The sequence below is a fragment of the Felis catus genome, chromosome A2 (genome assembly GCF_018350175.1).
Source record: "Felis catus isolate Fca126 chromosome A2, F.catus_Fca126_mat1.0, whole genome shotgun sequence".
NCBI classification, from domain to species: domain Eukaryota; kingdom Metazoa; phylum Chordata; class Mammalia; order Carnivora; family Felidae; genus Felis; species Felis catus.
In genome coordinates, this window is record NC_058369.1 from 79,568,187 (window position 1) to 79,584,618 (window position 16,432).

General features: G+C 41.5%; 1 protein-coding gene and 1 non-coding gene across 21 annotated transcripts in view; one reads left to right on the forward strand and one right to left on the reverse strand.

The window, feature by feature from the left end:
• Positions 1 to 16,432, forward strand: part of SRPK2 (SRSF protein kinase 2) — a 256,095-nt gene that overhangs the window by 109,714 nt on the left and 129,949 nt on the right. The gene's annotated exons all lie outside the window — the stretch shown is intronic.
• On the reverse strand, positions 1,727 to 1,833 carry LOC111559690. The gene has a single exon (XR_002740798.1). It is a non-coding gene; the product is annotated as a U6 spliceosomal RNA (small nuclear RNA).

The following is a 16,432-nucleotide window of genomic DNA, read 5'->3' on the forward strand; positions in this document are numbered from 1 at the left end:
CCTGTGCAGATTTATAGGAAAGGATTTTCAAGTCCTGTGAGTACTATAAGCATTCATTATCTGTAGATTGAAGGCATACACATCAAACTGTTGTTGTACTAAGAACTGTATCTCTGGGTTTTTCTGATGTTTCAAATCTGCACAAATACTGGTGAGCACTGTTCTAATAACCATATGCTAAGGTACCAGAATTCAAGAAGATTTCAACTGTTTGGAGTAGGAAGGGCCCCTGAGAGACATGCATTTCTCAAGCTGGGAAGGTGTTCTGTCCATTCATTCATTCTACACGTAGTACAGTACCCACTGTGCTGGGACCTAACCTTCAATAAATTAACCTGAAAATTACAGAGCTAGAACAATATCCTGCTGCTGCAAATGCCACCTCATCCTTTTTCTCCTTTCCCCTTTTCCTTCTTTTACCGTCTTTCTTTCCCCCCCTCCACCCACACTCCCCCCAACAAAAAGATTTGGAGGCTAGTTAGAAGAAGATCTACAATGCAGTAGAAAAAGGGCCAGAGAAAATGCAGGCCAGACTAGAAGGTTACGATGGCAGATAGTCAGAAGCACCCGCCGCCAGTTCTGTGACATTTGCTGTGCACCTGCTGATGGTGACCGGCAAATTTGGCTTTGAGTCTCCTGGCAGCCAAACTAAGGAAAAAAATAGTGTTGCTTACTCTCTATAAGGAGAAAATCTACTAGTTCCTACAGAAGAAGTAAACCTTTTCTCTAACTTAATTATGTTACATATTATTTAACATAATCCTTTTCAGAAGATATGTTTATTCGTTTTTGAAAATTCAGATAAAAAGGAGAACACAAAAAGCACCATACTTTCATCATAAAAGGTCAGTCTCTAGTATTAATTTTTTAAGTTTAATATTATGTTTTAGTGTCAGTAGATCTATAAAAATCAAGCAGACATACTTTCACAGCATTACCATCATCAACAAGAAAACCCAACGTCACACTGGCACATTACTCTGGAATTGGCTTTTTACGTTATCATATGCGGTCTTTCTTAGGTTATTAAGTAATCTTCTGTGGGCATTTTTTTATTGTATCATTTTTAAAGGCTGCATAGGACTGAGTCCATGATATGGATAGGTATACCATAATTCTTTTTGTTGAGTCTTGGTCTTAGAAATGGAATCACTTAGAAAAGCCAGCTTGTAAGGCTCTCGGTCGGGAGTGTTAAATTGCCTCTGCAAAGCTGGAGCTTTACACTCTTACCGGCAGCGTGTAAAGGACCTTTTTGCTTACACTCTCATTTTGGAGTCTCAGTTGTTTCTTTTCGAGTGTTCTATAGGTGATGGTTGACAGTATACTAGACACTGTTGACAGCAGTCCCCTCTGCTTCTTAGCTCTTCTCTCTCGTAAAGCCACCTGTTACTGTGACACCTTCAGCGTTCCGCTGGGTGTGCATAAATGAAAGCCAAGTCCATACAGTCAACTTTAACAAACTCTGAGGCAGTAGATTCTTTATTCAGTCAAGCATTCACGAAATGCTTAAGGTATACTTAGTGCCTTTGTTAATGACTTTTAATTTTGTAAGGGATTTCAAGAAGTTGTATCGTAGAAGCTTCTCACTCCAGACAGATGACAAAACATGGCAGACTTTCCTTTTTTATTTTTATTTTTTCAATATATGAAATTTATTGTCAAATTGGTTTCCATACAACACGCAGTGCTCATCCCAAAAGGTGCCTTCCTCAGTACCCATCACCCAAAAAATATGGAACGCTTCACGAATTTACATGTCATCCTTGTGCAGGGGCCATGCTAATCTTCTCCGTATCGTTCCAATTTTAGTATATGTGCTGCCGAAGCGAGCACCCTTTTTTATTTTTAAAAAGATGTACAGGAATTAAGATTCTCTAGCCCTCCTTGTCAAACTAGGGCCTTGTGGATGTTCGGTAAGCATTCACTGACTCTGTTGTAAAACTGAATCACCTTTTTAGGCAGGATCTTCTTTTTGGCCAACTGCATTTTTCTCGCTAGAATTTGTGTTTCTTGGGGGGTGGAGGGTGGGGGGGGGTAGGGGTGTGTGTACTTTGTAGAGCGGGAGGACGGAATGTGAAGTCCCAGTCCTCAGGTTAGCGTTGCACGCTGGGGAAATAGCATGTGAGAAATCAGAGTGAAGCGAAACATGGTGGTGCCACGTGGGAACTTGAGATGATAATGTAAGTCTGGGAAAGAGGTGAAGGAAAGGGTGGGAAAAGAGGGGAGAGGATTCTTCTGTGCAGTGGTAAGCCTTTTGAATTTTAATGCTGAAGTTTAACGAGAGTCATTGATTGACAAGATTTAGCAAGGGAGACGTTCTGCCCATGTTTAGAACATGCACACACTCCTGCGAGCATAAAGGTCTTTTAGGAAAGTCTTAAGAAACCCGTTTTCCCCTGTAAAATAGAAACAAAGGTTGCAAGATACGTTGCAGAGTTGATGGCAAAATGTTATTCATTTGCTCTGGAAAAGGGTGGAAACATTATGGCAGAATTTACCATTTGAATGACAGAGGGTGGATGAATGCCTTGATGCCTTGAGTGTTAAGCACTGAAATGGATTACCAAGAGAGGCTATGAAGTGTACTCCTCTCCAAGATTTTATAAAGAGGATGGTTCCTTATTTTTTTTGGATGGATGGAGATGTCCTAAAGACAGGTGGTCGGTCAGCCTGTCAAACCTTAAGTATTTTTTTCCTGTGTTATGTATGGTTAGTCATGATTACAGGATTTTTGTGGTTAATAAATTGACACCTTTTTTTCCTGAGCTTTTGTAGTTGAAGCAAGATTGCATTGAGATTGTATCGATGGTGGATTTATTGCTGTGGTGCTTTCTGTTTCAGCGTCGATGCAAGTATTCATTGCAAAGTGAGCAAATCCAGAAATCGTGTTTGGGTGTAATGAGCTGTGCCGTGTCCGGCCCATCGTCACGTTGTCCCTCCACCGCCATCACTCCTGAGTAGCTCCTGCTGCTCTCGCTGCCCTAAGGCCAGTCATGTTCTCAGCGGTAGCTTGGGCTTGGCATGGCAGTCCACCTGGCTCCTGGAGAAAAAGAAGACCGTTATTACCCCTGCTTCTCTCAGAGGTGCTGTAAAATATTTAACAGCCAGCGACAAAAATGAACTGCTTATCTGTGGTTCACCCTTCTGGTAGTTGGATGGAATCACACATTTTATGGAGAATATGACAGGCCTTCTGATTCTTAGGACTAGATATTATGATGGATCTGTTTGTAGTGAGAGCTAAAAAAAATTTTAATGTTCATTGGTGTGTGTGTGTGTGTGTGTGTGTGTGTGTGAGAGAGAGAGAGAGAGAGAGAGAGAGAGCGAGAGCTCGCGCACAAGAGGGAGGGAGGACGGGGGAGGGGCAGAGAGAGAGAGAGGAAGACACAGAATCCAAAGCAGGCTCCAGGCTCTGAGCTGTCAGCACAGAGCCCGATGCAGCTTGAACTCACTGACAGTGAGATCATGACCTGAGCTGAAGTCAGACGCTTAACTGACTGAGCCACCCAGGTGCCCCTGTAGTGATAGTTTAAATAAACTCAAGTGAGGCATTTCCCAAGAAATTTCTTTCCATCTAATGTTTTAAAGTAGATCTACTGAAGTTTACTTAAAAACATTTTTTTAAAGTTTATTTACTCATTCTGAGAGAGAGAGAGAGAGAGAGAGAGAGAGAGAATGAATCCCAATCAGACTTTGCACCGACAGTGTGGAACCAAGCAGGTGCAAAGCCCGATGTTGGGCTTGAACTCATGAACCATGAGATCATGACCCGAACCAAAGTCAGATGCTCAACTCACTGAGCCACCCAGGCACCCTAAAGTTAACTTTTTCTAAAGTTGAGGCTCTGTCTAGTTACCTCATATGATTTGATACTTTTTGTAGTTTTGAACTTGAGAATTCCTGCTAAGAGTTCAGTGGCGTCACACCCTACATGTGCGTAAAGTGAATCCTGTGTGTTTCTGAATGTGAAATGATGGTGTGTCCTGCCTCAGTGTGGCACAGCCAGCCTTTTCTCCACTGGGGCAACACATCAGTGTCCCTTTGCACTGTTTGTTGCTTTGAGAGCAACAGTTGTGCTTTGAGAGGCATGTGGGCAACAAGGGCTCATGCGAAGAAATAGCAGACTTACACTTCCTGTTTCCTGTCCTTCATGCTGGGAGTGATCACCACACTATGAAAATTGTCATTTTCCCTCTAACTTTAATACAGTCGGGATGGTGGAATGTAAAAGTTCACTTATGAATGATGTAACTCAGTTAGAATGACTCGTTTTTATTAACTAATCAAAAGCATTTCACTAGTTCTTGTGACCAGACATGTACAGATGAATATAATGGGGGAACAAAGAAGTCCTAGCCAGAAAAGAGCTTGGAGATCCCGCTCGTCCTCCACCCTTGTTTTCTGCATGGGGAAAACTGATGCCCAAAATGGTGAAGTGATTCATCTCAGGTTCCACATTGGACTCTTGTAACCAGTTACTTTCAGTACTTAAAGTGAAGGAATTTAGAGTCTTGGAACTTTGTACAAAGAAATTGACCAGTTTACATTTTCTTTAAGAAAACCGAGATTGTTTATGCTAAAATATACTAGTGTTGGTAGAATTAGAATTCTATAATTCTCTGCTCTAGCCGGAGAAGAGAGTAATAACCTCAGTGCCTTACAGTGCATTCTCCTGTTCACTGTTAATTTAATTCTTTCAACAGTTCTCGTAGATGTATAGTGTGGATGGGTCTCTCTTCACTTTCTAGGTAAGAAAACCAGTGTGTTTATGATTTCACAGTGTCACGCTCCAGTTGGTGGTCGAGGTACTGCACAGCCAACCTTGCGGTTCCAACCTCTGCACCTCAGGGGTACAACCGACTGACAAAGATTTCCAGTGTTTCTATGTACGAGGTGTCCTGAGTCAGGTTGCATGCGTTTAATAAGAATATGCACCCCTCAGGTCCTTCTCCAGCAACTTGAGTGTCTAAGCACCAAGAAGGCAGAGAGACTAGGGGTGCCAATCTTGGCCGTGAAACAAAGCAAAGATGACTGGCACACCTGGACAGAATTCACGTTTTTGCTATCCTCTTCTCCTTATTTCCCATCCTGGCTTTACATAGAAGTCTTTAACCCCAAATCTGTTCTATGTGAAGAGAATTATGCAATTTCTTAGGCAAGAGGAGCAGTGACTCTGACCTTCTGGAATCATAGGATCTGCCTCCTTTAAGTAGTGACAGCCTTTTAAGGGGAAGGTAAAAAAGATCATCAATACAATCAATTTTCATACCAAGAATTAAACTTCATTTTAGGGGGTACCTGAGTGGCTCAGTTGGTTGAGCATCCAGTTTTGGCTCAGGTCAGGATTTCACGGTTCTTGAGTTGGAGGCCTGCTGTTAGGCTCTGTGCTCATAGCTCAGAGCCTGGAACCTGCTTCGGATTCTGTGTCTCCCTCTCTCTCTCTGCCCCTCCCCTGCTCGCGCTCTCTCTCTCTCTCTCAAAAATAAAACATTAAAACCTTTTTTTTAAATTAAAAAAATAACCCTTCATTTTAGCTACTGTCTAATACATTTTGTTAGGCACCATTTAATTGTCATATTTTGGGGCACTTGGGTGGCTCAGTCGGTTAAGCGTCTGTCTTCTGCTCAGGTCATGGTCTCGTGGTTTGTGAGTCCGAGCCCTGCATCAAGCTCTGTACTGACAGCTCAGAGCCTGGAGCCTGCTTCAGATTCTGTGTCTCCTTCACTCTCTGCTCCTCCCCTGTTCATGCTCCCTCCCTCCCTCCCTCTCTCCCTACCCTCCCTCCCCCCTCTCAAAAATAAACATTAAAAATTTTTTTAAAAAAATTGTCATATTTTATTTAGTTAATGGTTAAAAACTTCAAACAATAAAATGAGAACCCTGTAAAAGGTGTAGCTCCTTTTGGGGGGGAGGGGGATATATATGGTACTTAAGTGATTTAAAAAAAAATTATTTTTTTACATTTATTGTTGAGAGACAGCGTGAGCAGCAGAGGGGCAGAGAGAGAGGGAGACACAGAATCTGACACAGGCTCCAGGCTCTGAGCTGTCTGCACAGAGCCCGATGCAGGGCTCGAACCCGTGAACCGGGAGATCATGACCTGAGCCAAAGTCACATGCTTAACAACTGCCTGAACCACCCAGGCGCCCCAAGTACTCGAGTGATTTTTAATAGCTGCACAGGTATTATTGCACTTTGATGATGAGTGATAATAGTTTGGAAAGCTCATCATCATTTAGTCCATCCCATTCTCCTCCTGCTCTTCCTCATTTATTAATGCCTAATGGTCATCGAGTTAGGGACTTCTTCCAGACATGCTTTCAGTTAGTCCTCATAGCATTATTATCTCTGTTTCACAGATGGATTGTAGATAACACCCAGAGCCACACAGCTGATGAGTTTTAAGAAGTTGCTTCCATTTTACAACACTGAATGTATTCACACTTCACCTCTAGAGAAAAATGGTTAATGGCAGGAGGAAAGACTTCTGTTAACATGCAGCCTTGTGCTGTAATTGTGAACCCATAGAGACGTGGTTTTGATTCCCAGTTCACATGGTACTGTAAGGACCAGGACCCTCCATTTTTCTCTGTAATCCACCAAATTTGAATGCCAGTAGGAGAGGCCCAGCCCCTGCCAGTAGCACAGGACCCACCATTTATCGTTGTGTTTCTTAGTGCTTCACACTCACCTACCTGAATTTTTTTTTTTTTACAGTTTTATTTTTTAATTAATCCCTACACCCCACGTGGGGCTCGAACTTAGAACCCGGAGATCAAGAGTTGCATGCTCTATTGACTGAGCCAGCCAGGCCCCTTCACCTGCCTGATTCTTGCAGACATTTAAGCCATGAACTAGTCACATAAAGAGAAATCTTCCTTTATCTGGAAATACCACTCATCAGCAGATTTAACTCGTACAGTCCCTCTTCTCCCGACAGTTGGAGATTACTGTTACTAACTGAAATTGGTAAAAATTTGTGGTAGTCTTCAGTATTTAAAATATCTGGCACTGAAATACATAGATACGCTTAACACAAAAGGTTTCTGTTGTTGGTTTGTAAAGAAGTTGGGGTAGAAGATGAACTACAAGCCATCCTCCTCAGTTTCTTTGGTTTCCCTTATCCAAACGTTGGCCCTTCCGCAGGGTCTCTGTCCTAGGCCTGTTGCTCTTGCCTGCATTCCCTCTGAAGATGATCTCATCTGTTTCCATGGTGTTGAGTACCATCTGTGTGCTGATGACTCCCAAATTTATATCTCAGCTCTCCATTCTGAGCTGCAGACATATATATCCACCTGCCTACTTTACATCACTACCTAAATGCCTTTTGAAACCTAAAATGTAACTGGCCATGAATCAAACTCTTTATCTTGTTTAATCCTTCTTGACTGTGCTGATAGACAGGTTACATGGCCACTCTGTGCTTCACTTTTCTGTCTCATAAAATGTACTTGTAGGGGGAGGAGAGGGACTAAATAATTCTTTTGTTATATGGCTGCCCTCAGGGGCTCTAGGATCAAGGACAAAAATTACCCTGTATGTTTAAATGTTAAAGTTTTACCCTGCCTCTGTGGGTTTAAATGAACATTATAAATATCTTTGAAAGAAAGCAGAAGGCAACAGGAAATTGTATAAGGTCTATAAAAGGATAGAAAGAAGTTCCCTAATCTTGGCCCAGCAAATAGTGAGGATTTTTGCTGATGTGGATGGTTGACCTTTGAACAACTTGAATTTGAACTGTGTGGGTCCCACTTATACACAGCTATTTTTTTTTTTACATTTCTTTTTTTTAATTAAATTTTTAATGTTTACTTTTGAGAGAGAGAGAGAGAGAGACAATGTGAGAGGGGGAAGGCAGAGAGAGAGGGAGATACAGATTCAGAAGCAGGCTTTAGGCTCTGAACTGTCAGCACAGAGCCCAATAGGAAGCTCAAACTCATGAGCCGTGAGATCGTGACCTGAGCCGAAGTCCGAGGTTCAACCAGCTGAGCCATCCAGGCGTCCCCCACCCACCTTTTTTTTTTTTTTTACACTTCTATAAGTGAATTTTTTTCCTTATAATTTTCTTAACATTTTCTTTTCTCTCCTTTTACCTTATTGTACGAATACAGTATATAATATACAAAATATGTGTTCATTATGGTATCAGTAAGGGTTCCTGTCAACAGTAGGCTGTTAGTAGTTAAGCTTTTGGGGAGTCTGAAGTTATATGTATGTGGCTTTTCCACTGTATAGTGGTCAGTGCCCCTAACCCTCAGATTGTTCAGAGGTCACCTGTGTATGTAACTTTCAAGGTTTTCTTTGTAGCAGCTACTGGAGCCGCTGTCATCTCTCTGCCAGACTTCTTGCTCATGTGACGACTTCTCCTCCTCCTCCTTCTCCTTCAGAGAAAGAGAGTATGAGTAGAGGGGAGAGAGGGAAAGAATCTCAAGCAAGCCCCACGTTCAGTGTGGAGCCCAACTCGGGGCTCGATCCCACAACCCTGGGATCATGATCTGAGCTGAAATCAAGAGTCGGATGCTTAACCCGTGGAGCCACCCAGGTGCCCCGCTTATGTCAAGCACAGTGTGGGGCCTCTGTGACCAGGAATGGTCCTTCTATCTCTAAAATTTTGTCACACTGCTCATTTGAATTTAAAGAGTGAATATTTAGAGCTTTGTATAGACTCAAAATCCTCAGCATTATGTGACCTCCTCATTTTTCCTCAGAGTCTACATCTGGTTGGTCACCAGGTCCTGTTAATTCCCTTGCAAGCATCCTTCCCAAACCCTGTGCTTCTCTGTGACCTTAGTGCACTGCTTTTATTCAGCCTTCCTGCCTCTGGCCTCCAGTGCTGCTCAGTCTCTTTGCTGCCTGTCACCAGCCCCTCCCCTTTGCCCATTGTGTCACCTCCAGGATCTCATTCCTATGAGAGACTTCCTGGTCAGGCTTGAGAATGTCTTTTCACTGTTGGGTGCCCCCCACCTGCAGTTCCTGCTGCCCTTGGCTCTTCACTCCTCGCCTTCTTCATAAGTGCTCTTCCCTCTGCATAGACCTCACCATTCAGACGCTGTCCCCGCTTTGAATGGCCCCTCCTGTGCCCCTGCAGAGGGTCCTTCCCTGTTTGTGTCTCCCAGAAAGCCGTTGATACATCTGAGAAGCTGCCCGTCACCCCATTAGATGGTGAGAGAGTTTCATCCATCTTGGTGGTGTTCCTGGCACATCTTATAGCCCATATAGTAGACACAAATTTTATTTGCATAAAAGATTTTTAATTTCTTTCCCAGTTAGTAAGGAGGTTTACACTGAGAAAAAAATTTTTCTTTTTAATCAGACAGTATTGTTGGGCAATATTGTCTTAATTTGCTCTCTCCTGAAAAGCTCTGTTAGATGTTTGTTTCTGTAGCTGTTTCACCCAACCTCCCTGTGCTCGGAAACCTTAAAGGACTCCCACTGTCTTCCGTGGGGACTCCGGTGGCATCTTTCTGCTAGAACTCTTTTCTCCCGGAAACACTTACCTGATGTTTGAATTGCCCGCGCGCCAGGAGCCTTGGAGGCATACCAGTTAATTAATGGCAGAATTGGGACCGGAGCTTAACTGCTTCCTGTCTGTCTAGTGCTCTTTCCCTTGCATCTGTCTGATGCCAGCAGCGAGGACACTAGGTGCAACTCCCTAGATTGGACTGGGGAAGTTTTGTCGATGCCCTTTTTCACATTTAAATCTTAGGTGTTCGGCTGAACTGCCGCTGTGTACCAGTCTACTCTGATTTATGGATATTATAATCTGGATAACTGAAATTTAAAATTCTGTACTTCTTCTCAAATTCAGAGTTCATTAAAATTCTCAACTTGGTTCACAGCCCTTACTAAACTCGCTAGTTACTATTTAAGGTTGTTTGGCAACTGACTTTGGGATTTTGAATTTAATCTTGGTCACCTCTGCTCCTTCTCATGTTCTTCAACTGTAAAATGACATACAGACTTGGAAAATTGAGATTACAATGTAAAGATGTCCAGGCTTTTTGAACTTTGTCCACGCCGTCTACCAGAATAAATAAAATACAGGAAGTAGCCTTACATATTTGAGATAACTGCTTCCTTGGTAGGCTTTGAGCCTTTGTAGCTTTCTGTTCTTATATTCAGGTTTTGGCTGTAGTCAAGCCAAAGGTTACTCCTAAGGATTAGAGATCCGGCTTGCCTTAAGATTCATTGGTGAGCCCAGCTGGCTGCTCATTTGGCTGCCGCAGGCCAGGCTAGGCCCTGTCTTGTGTGGATGTGAGCTAAAAATAGAGGATTCATTTTGGGTTGGCAAAGCCCAGGCTCTGGGTGGTTTTCGTTGCTTGTTTCAGACTGGACTTTGTGTGTGTGCTTGTGAGTGGATCTTTGTGTATACAGTAGAACCTGATAATACTCTGCTGTACTTACTGTGGGGCTTTGTCTACAGCCCCCCCCCCCCCCCCCGCCACCCCCCATAAACTATCAGCCTCTTCCTCACAAACAGGCAGAGGAAGAGGGATCCTATCAGATAACTTAGAGCTCTGAAACGACAGGGGCATTTGAGATGGTGTTGGTCGCGTTATAGATGAGGTAGCAGACCTGGAAATGTTGCCCATCATGAATCAGATGATAATCGCACAAGATAGAAATGGCAGCAGGGGGAAATATTTGATTTTTTTATTGAAAAATACATATCAGTTTATGATTTGGTCTTTGGACTTGGAGTAAGGTTATCATGCAGAGAATGGCAGACTCTTGACAGTGGCCCTGCCCTGGTGACCTTTTCTCCGGGGAAGATTTCCTTCTAATTAATAGCTTTAAGCTTTTCCAGTTGTCTGTTTGAGAAGGGTGGTGGGTGGTCGTAGAGGGAGTTACTGATCGTAATGTAAGTCCTTGAGAATTGTCTCAGTACTTCACTGGGAGAGGCAATAGGGGTGCGAGAAGGGGGGGAACAGGAGAGGCTGTGGCAACAAAAGATCAAGTCCTACTTCATCTCCATCCTGCATGGAATCGTTTCCTGTAAGGGAAGGGAACACTTTGTGGTGATAGATTTATAGAATATTAGTACCGAAAGCAGCATGATATATTTATATTGGAAGAGAGAGCATGGGCTTTGGAGCCACGGACCAGAAACTAAATCTTGGCAAGCTACCTAACTTAAGTCTTAGGTTTTCTTGATCTTCAAAATAAAGATGATAATGCCCACCTCACATGGAATTGTGAGGATTTAAAGAGATAATGTTTATAAAACGGATGTTTAAGAGGTAGTGGGTGGTATTGTTTTCTGATCACATGCCCTGGAATCAGGCCAGATTTTCTAATGCGCTCAGACACCAGATTGCTTTGTTTACCTTGGGCAAGTAGGTAACCTTCTCTGGGCCTCAGTTTCTGTATGTGTATAAAGCAAATATAATAATGCATACCAGTTGGGAAATTATGAATTTAACCATTCAAAAAATGGCTTAGATGCCACAGAGAGGGAATGTCTAAATTTAGCTTGATGGTCCTGTTCTGTACCTTAGGTTGTTACCATCTAATTTTGGTGTCAGAATTAGAGTTTTTAAAAGTTTATTTATTTTGAGAGAGAGGATGTGCAAGTGGAGGAGGGGCAGAGAGAGCGGGAGAGAGAATCCAAGCAGGTTCTGCATTGTCAGCGCAGAGCCTGATGTGGGGCTTGAACTCACAAACTGTGAGATCATGCCCTGAGCCGAAATCAAGGAGTTGGACTCTTAAACTACTGAGCCACCCAGGTGCCCCTAGAGTTAGAGTTCTTTAGAAGCAGAATTTCAAAAAGAAGTTTACATTCTTTCCCTACCATATAGTCTCTTTTTAAAAAGTTATTTTGTATTCTGACACCATTTCAGTGTTTTCACTTGGAGTCCTTGTATCTTTTTGCCTCTGTATTCTTTCCATCAGTTTGGTAAAATGGTTCTTGATCATTCTTTAAAAGGCAAACAAACAAAACAATAATAAAAATAAAGCATTGCAGGGGTTCCTGGGTGACTCAGCTGGTTACATGTCTCACTTTTGGTTTCAGCTCAGGTCGTGGAATCAAGCCCTGTTCCAGGCTCTGTGCCAGCGTGGAGTCGGCTTAAGATGCTCTCTCGCTCTCTCTTTAAAAAAAAAAAAAAAAAGGCAAAAGATTATCTGCCAAACTATTAAACAAAATAATAAAGCATTGCAGATTGTGCACTGGAATTGTGCTGCCAAAGATTACTTAAATTAAGCATCTTAAACTGGCAAATATTCATTAAATATTGTATATATATATCTGGTAAAAATATTGATAAACAAACATCTGGGTAAATAAATATCCAGTAAATATTTTCATTTGTGGCGAATAAAGCCCTCCAATAAATCAAGAGCATGTTGAAAATACAACATATGAGAAAAAACACTTTACAAAATGTTTCAAGGCAGTATGCTTCCTCTTTCTTCAGCGATCTTGCCATTTTTAGAGACAAATGAGGTTCAAAGGTCAGCTGTTAGTTCACCCTGTGCTTTTCTGAAACTACAATCTGTGTTGAGGCTGTTAACGTTAAGAAGGTTTTTGTTCCTTTTTCCCCTCCCTCTCTCCCTCTCCCTTCATCCTGGCCTGTTTGTAATTTCTGTCTGGGATTTATATGTAGAGAACTTTACAAACCAGACATAATATGTAATGCCTCATGTGATTTTTTATACCCTTTCTGTATTCTTGGGACTCTGTTTAAAGAAATGTTTTAAAATGTGTTTGTTCTCCCTTGCTTCCAGATAAAATTACTTCACTATCACTCTGTGAAAGGATAAAAGTACGTTTATAAAAAAAAATTACCTATGACCTTTTAGGCTGAGCCCAGCGTATGTGATTTGGAAACTGACTTCCCTCTCCTGTAGGTAAAATATCATCAGTAGAGGTGGGGAATGTGAGCAGAATTCATCTTCAGAAAAGAGTACTCGGAGGGAGGAAAGGAAATAGACTGTAGGTAAGGAACGGTTGCTGACAAGGCAGAAAACCAAAAGCGAAAGCTGCTACAAAGCAAGATTTTGTTTAAAAAGAGGAGGAAAGAAATAAGCTCAAGGGATTCTGGCTTTCTTACTGTTACCAATTACGTATCGCTCTTTTTGAATCTATGCTCTGATTTCCCCCTAGGTGGTTTTTCTGTTGTTGCTCTGTATTGTAGAGCACTGTTCCTATATCTGGGTCTGTCGAATTACAGTCTGTTAATTAAGTTATATTTATTTATTTATTTTGCTCTCATCCCACCTAATCATGTCCGCTTCTAGGAGTATATTTGAAACCATGTCTTTCGATTTTCCCCTCCAGCCTTCTTAAGGGCTCTGACCTACTTAAAGAGGGGAAGAAAACCCCAAATGATACACTATTTTGGGTGTGGAGAACTGGGCGTACTGTTTCATTGATGCCTTGATAATTCAGGAAAAAGTCCTTTGTTCTCTCTGTTTTTTATTGAATGACTTCCTGTGCAAGGACAAATTGGGTCAACATTTTTTCTGACCTAAGAAGGAAGGGGTGGTATCTATATCTTGCATCTTCTGATGCTAATTCTATTGCAGTTTTTAAAAAAGTCTTTCATTAAAATTTTGGATTTGTTAGGACTTAGATTTATCTTCTTGTTCCCCTGTTTGCCAGTTGGTAAAAATAAATTGTGCTAGGGAAGGATAATTTATAATTCGTAGCCTCTTCTGATGAATGGTACTATTTCTAAAGTGGAGGTTTCTAATCAGTAGGCTGAGCTATTCAGGTATGTAGGGCAACCCTACAGCTGGGTTTGCCAAGGATAGCCCCAATTTAAGGATGTTTTCTTGGATTATTAATAAGGGAAGGAAAGAAAGAAGCCCTTACGGAATGATGAATTATGTGGTCATCCTTGCTTCGTGTCTCCATAGGTCTCTAGTGTGGTTAATGTGTCCACACTTTCTTCTCGGGGGTCAAATGTCCATTTGGGCAGAAAACTTGGAAAGGTGTGTTTCAAAATGATGTGGTTGTGTCTGTCTAGTTAGTGGGATTATAAATGATGTTACATTTTTCAGTGAGCTTGCTCTAGTTTCCAACTTTCTACTAAACAAAATAATTTTGTTATTAAAACCAAAAGAACTATATTTCAGAAATTGTTTATGTTTAACAAATATAAAATGGAGACTGTGTAATGGTGAAGCCTGTCAATCAGGCTTTTGCATTCCAAGCAGTACAAGCTGATTTTGTGTATTTTAACTAGCAATACAGTTTATTGGAATGACTGAAGTATAGTTGACTCTCAAACAATGAGGAGGTTACTAAAACAATCCTGTATGTAACTTTTGACTCCTGAAAACATAACTACTAATAGCCTACTGTTGACTGGAACCCTTACTGATATTGATCAGCACGTATTTTGTATGTTACATGTATTATAGACTATATTGTTACAATGAAGTAAGCTAGACAAAGGAAAATGTTATAAAAATCATAAGGCAGAGAAAATACATTTGTAGTATTGTACTGTATTTGTCAGTACCATCAGTTTATGTCGTCTGTTTACAAGATGAATTGTCTATCAGTACCTGCATTAATGTCTTACCTGATAACAAAACACTATAGCTGTTACACATATTTCTAACACTAGACATCAGAAATGAAAACAAACTTGGGGTGCCTGGGTGGCTCAGTCGGTTAAGTGTCCGACTTCGGCTCAGGTCATGATCTCATGGGTCATGAGTTCGAGCCCTGCTTCAGGCTCTGTGCTGACAGTCTGGAGCCCTGGAGCCTGGAGCTTTGGGTTCTATATTTCCCTCTCTCTCTGCCTCTCCCCGACTTATTCTCTCCACCCCTCAAAAATAAATAAATGTTAAAAAATTTTTTTGAATGAAAGCAAACAAAAAACGAAAGAGTAACCAAAAGAAAATGTGAAAAAGAAATGCATGTTTATTTATAGGGTATGAGTCATGCAGTGATAATGAAGTAGCAACAATATGGTTGTTTTATGGTAGCCTACTATAATCGATGTGATTGCTTCACGGGAGCCTAGCTCCTATACCAGTGAATGAATCGTTATAAAACTTTTGTGCTTTACAGTATTACAGTCCTATTCATAATAAAGTATTGGAAACATTGTTGCATTAAAAAAATTACTTATCTGTGATGATAGGGTGATAGGCAGTTCCTCCAGTTATGAGAGAGGGAGGCATAGTGTACAGTAATGTAATTCTTTGAAAGCACAGTTATAAAACAGAAAATTAACAGTATTTTATATTAACTCTCACTCGCCTTATGCCTACATAAGGATGGGCTGTCCATTTCCATGCAAGTCTTAGACACAGTGTTCCTTGTGGTGAATATGTAGGCGATGATGGTGATGACACAGAAATGTCCCATACATTGCTTGTCATGCAGTTATTAGATACTCACACAAAGACACACACATACACAACAGTTTATTTATTTAAAAGAATTTTTTAATGTTTATTTTTGATAGACACAGAGTGTGAGTGGGGGAGGGGCAGAGAGAGAGAGAGAGATAGAGAGAATATGAATGAATGAATGAATGAATCAATCAATCAATCAATCAATCAATCTGAAGCGGCCTCCGGGCTCCGAGCTGTCAGCACAGAGCCTAACGTGGGGGTCAAACTCACAAACCATGAGATCATGACCTGAGCCAAAGTTGGTTGCTTAACCAACTGAGCCACCCAGGTGCCCCTCACAACAGTTAAGTTTATTAACTGTATGGCATGATGAGTGTTAACTCTTCACTGAGTGGACATCGATCATCACAAAGTCTTGTCATCTTTGGGTTGTGTAGTATGAGGGGGAAGAAACAGAAGAGGAGGGGTTGGTCTTACTGTCTTAGGAGTGGCAGAGGCAGAAGGGGAGGCTGGGGGCGGAGCAGGCACTCTGGTACATGTAACCTTACGGGGATACCTCATAATTTCTGACTTTTTTTTTTTTTTTGCTTTTTCACTTCTCTAAAAATGTTTCTAAGATCCATGCCTTGAAACCCTTCACCCACCCACCATTTCTGCCACATCAACAGTCTCTTTCATGATTTCGTTGATTGGCTCTTTCGTAAATCCTGTGAAGTCATGCATAACATCTGGACACAGTTTTCTCCAGCAGGAATATTCTTTCAGTCTTGATGGCTTTCATGGCTTTTTCTAGAACAGTGGCATCTTCAATGGTGTAAGCCTTCCATACTCTCATGATGTACTATCAGGGTTCTCTTCCGTAGTGTTCACAATGCTTTCCAGACATCACTGTGTGTAACGAGCCTTAAAGTTCCTTATGACCCCCTGATCTAGAGGCTGAGTCAGAGTCATTGTGTTTGGGAGCAAGTAGACTATTTTGATACCTTTGGTGTTGAACTCATGGGATTCTGGTTGGCCAAGGGCATTGTCCAGTATTAAAAGAACTTTATTTAAAAAATTCTTTTTAATGTTTATTATTTTTTGAGAGAGAGAGAAGTGGGGGCGGGGGGGTGGTGGT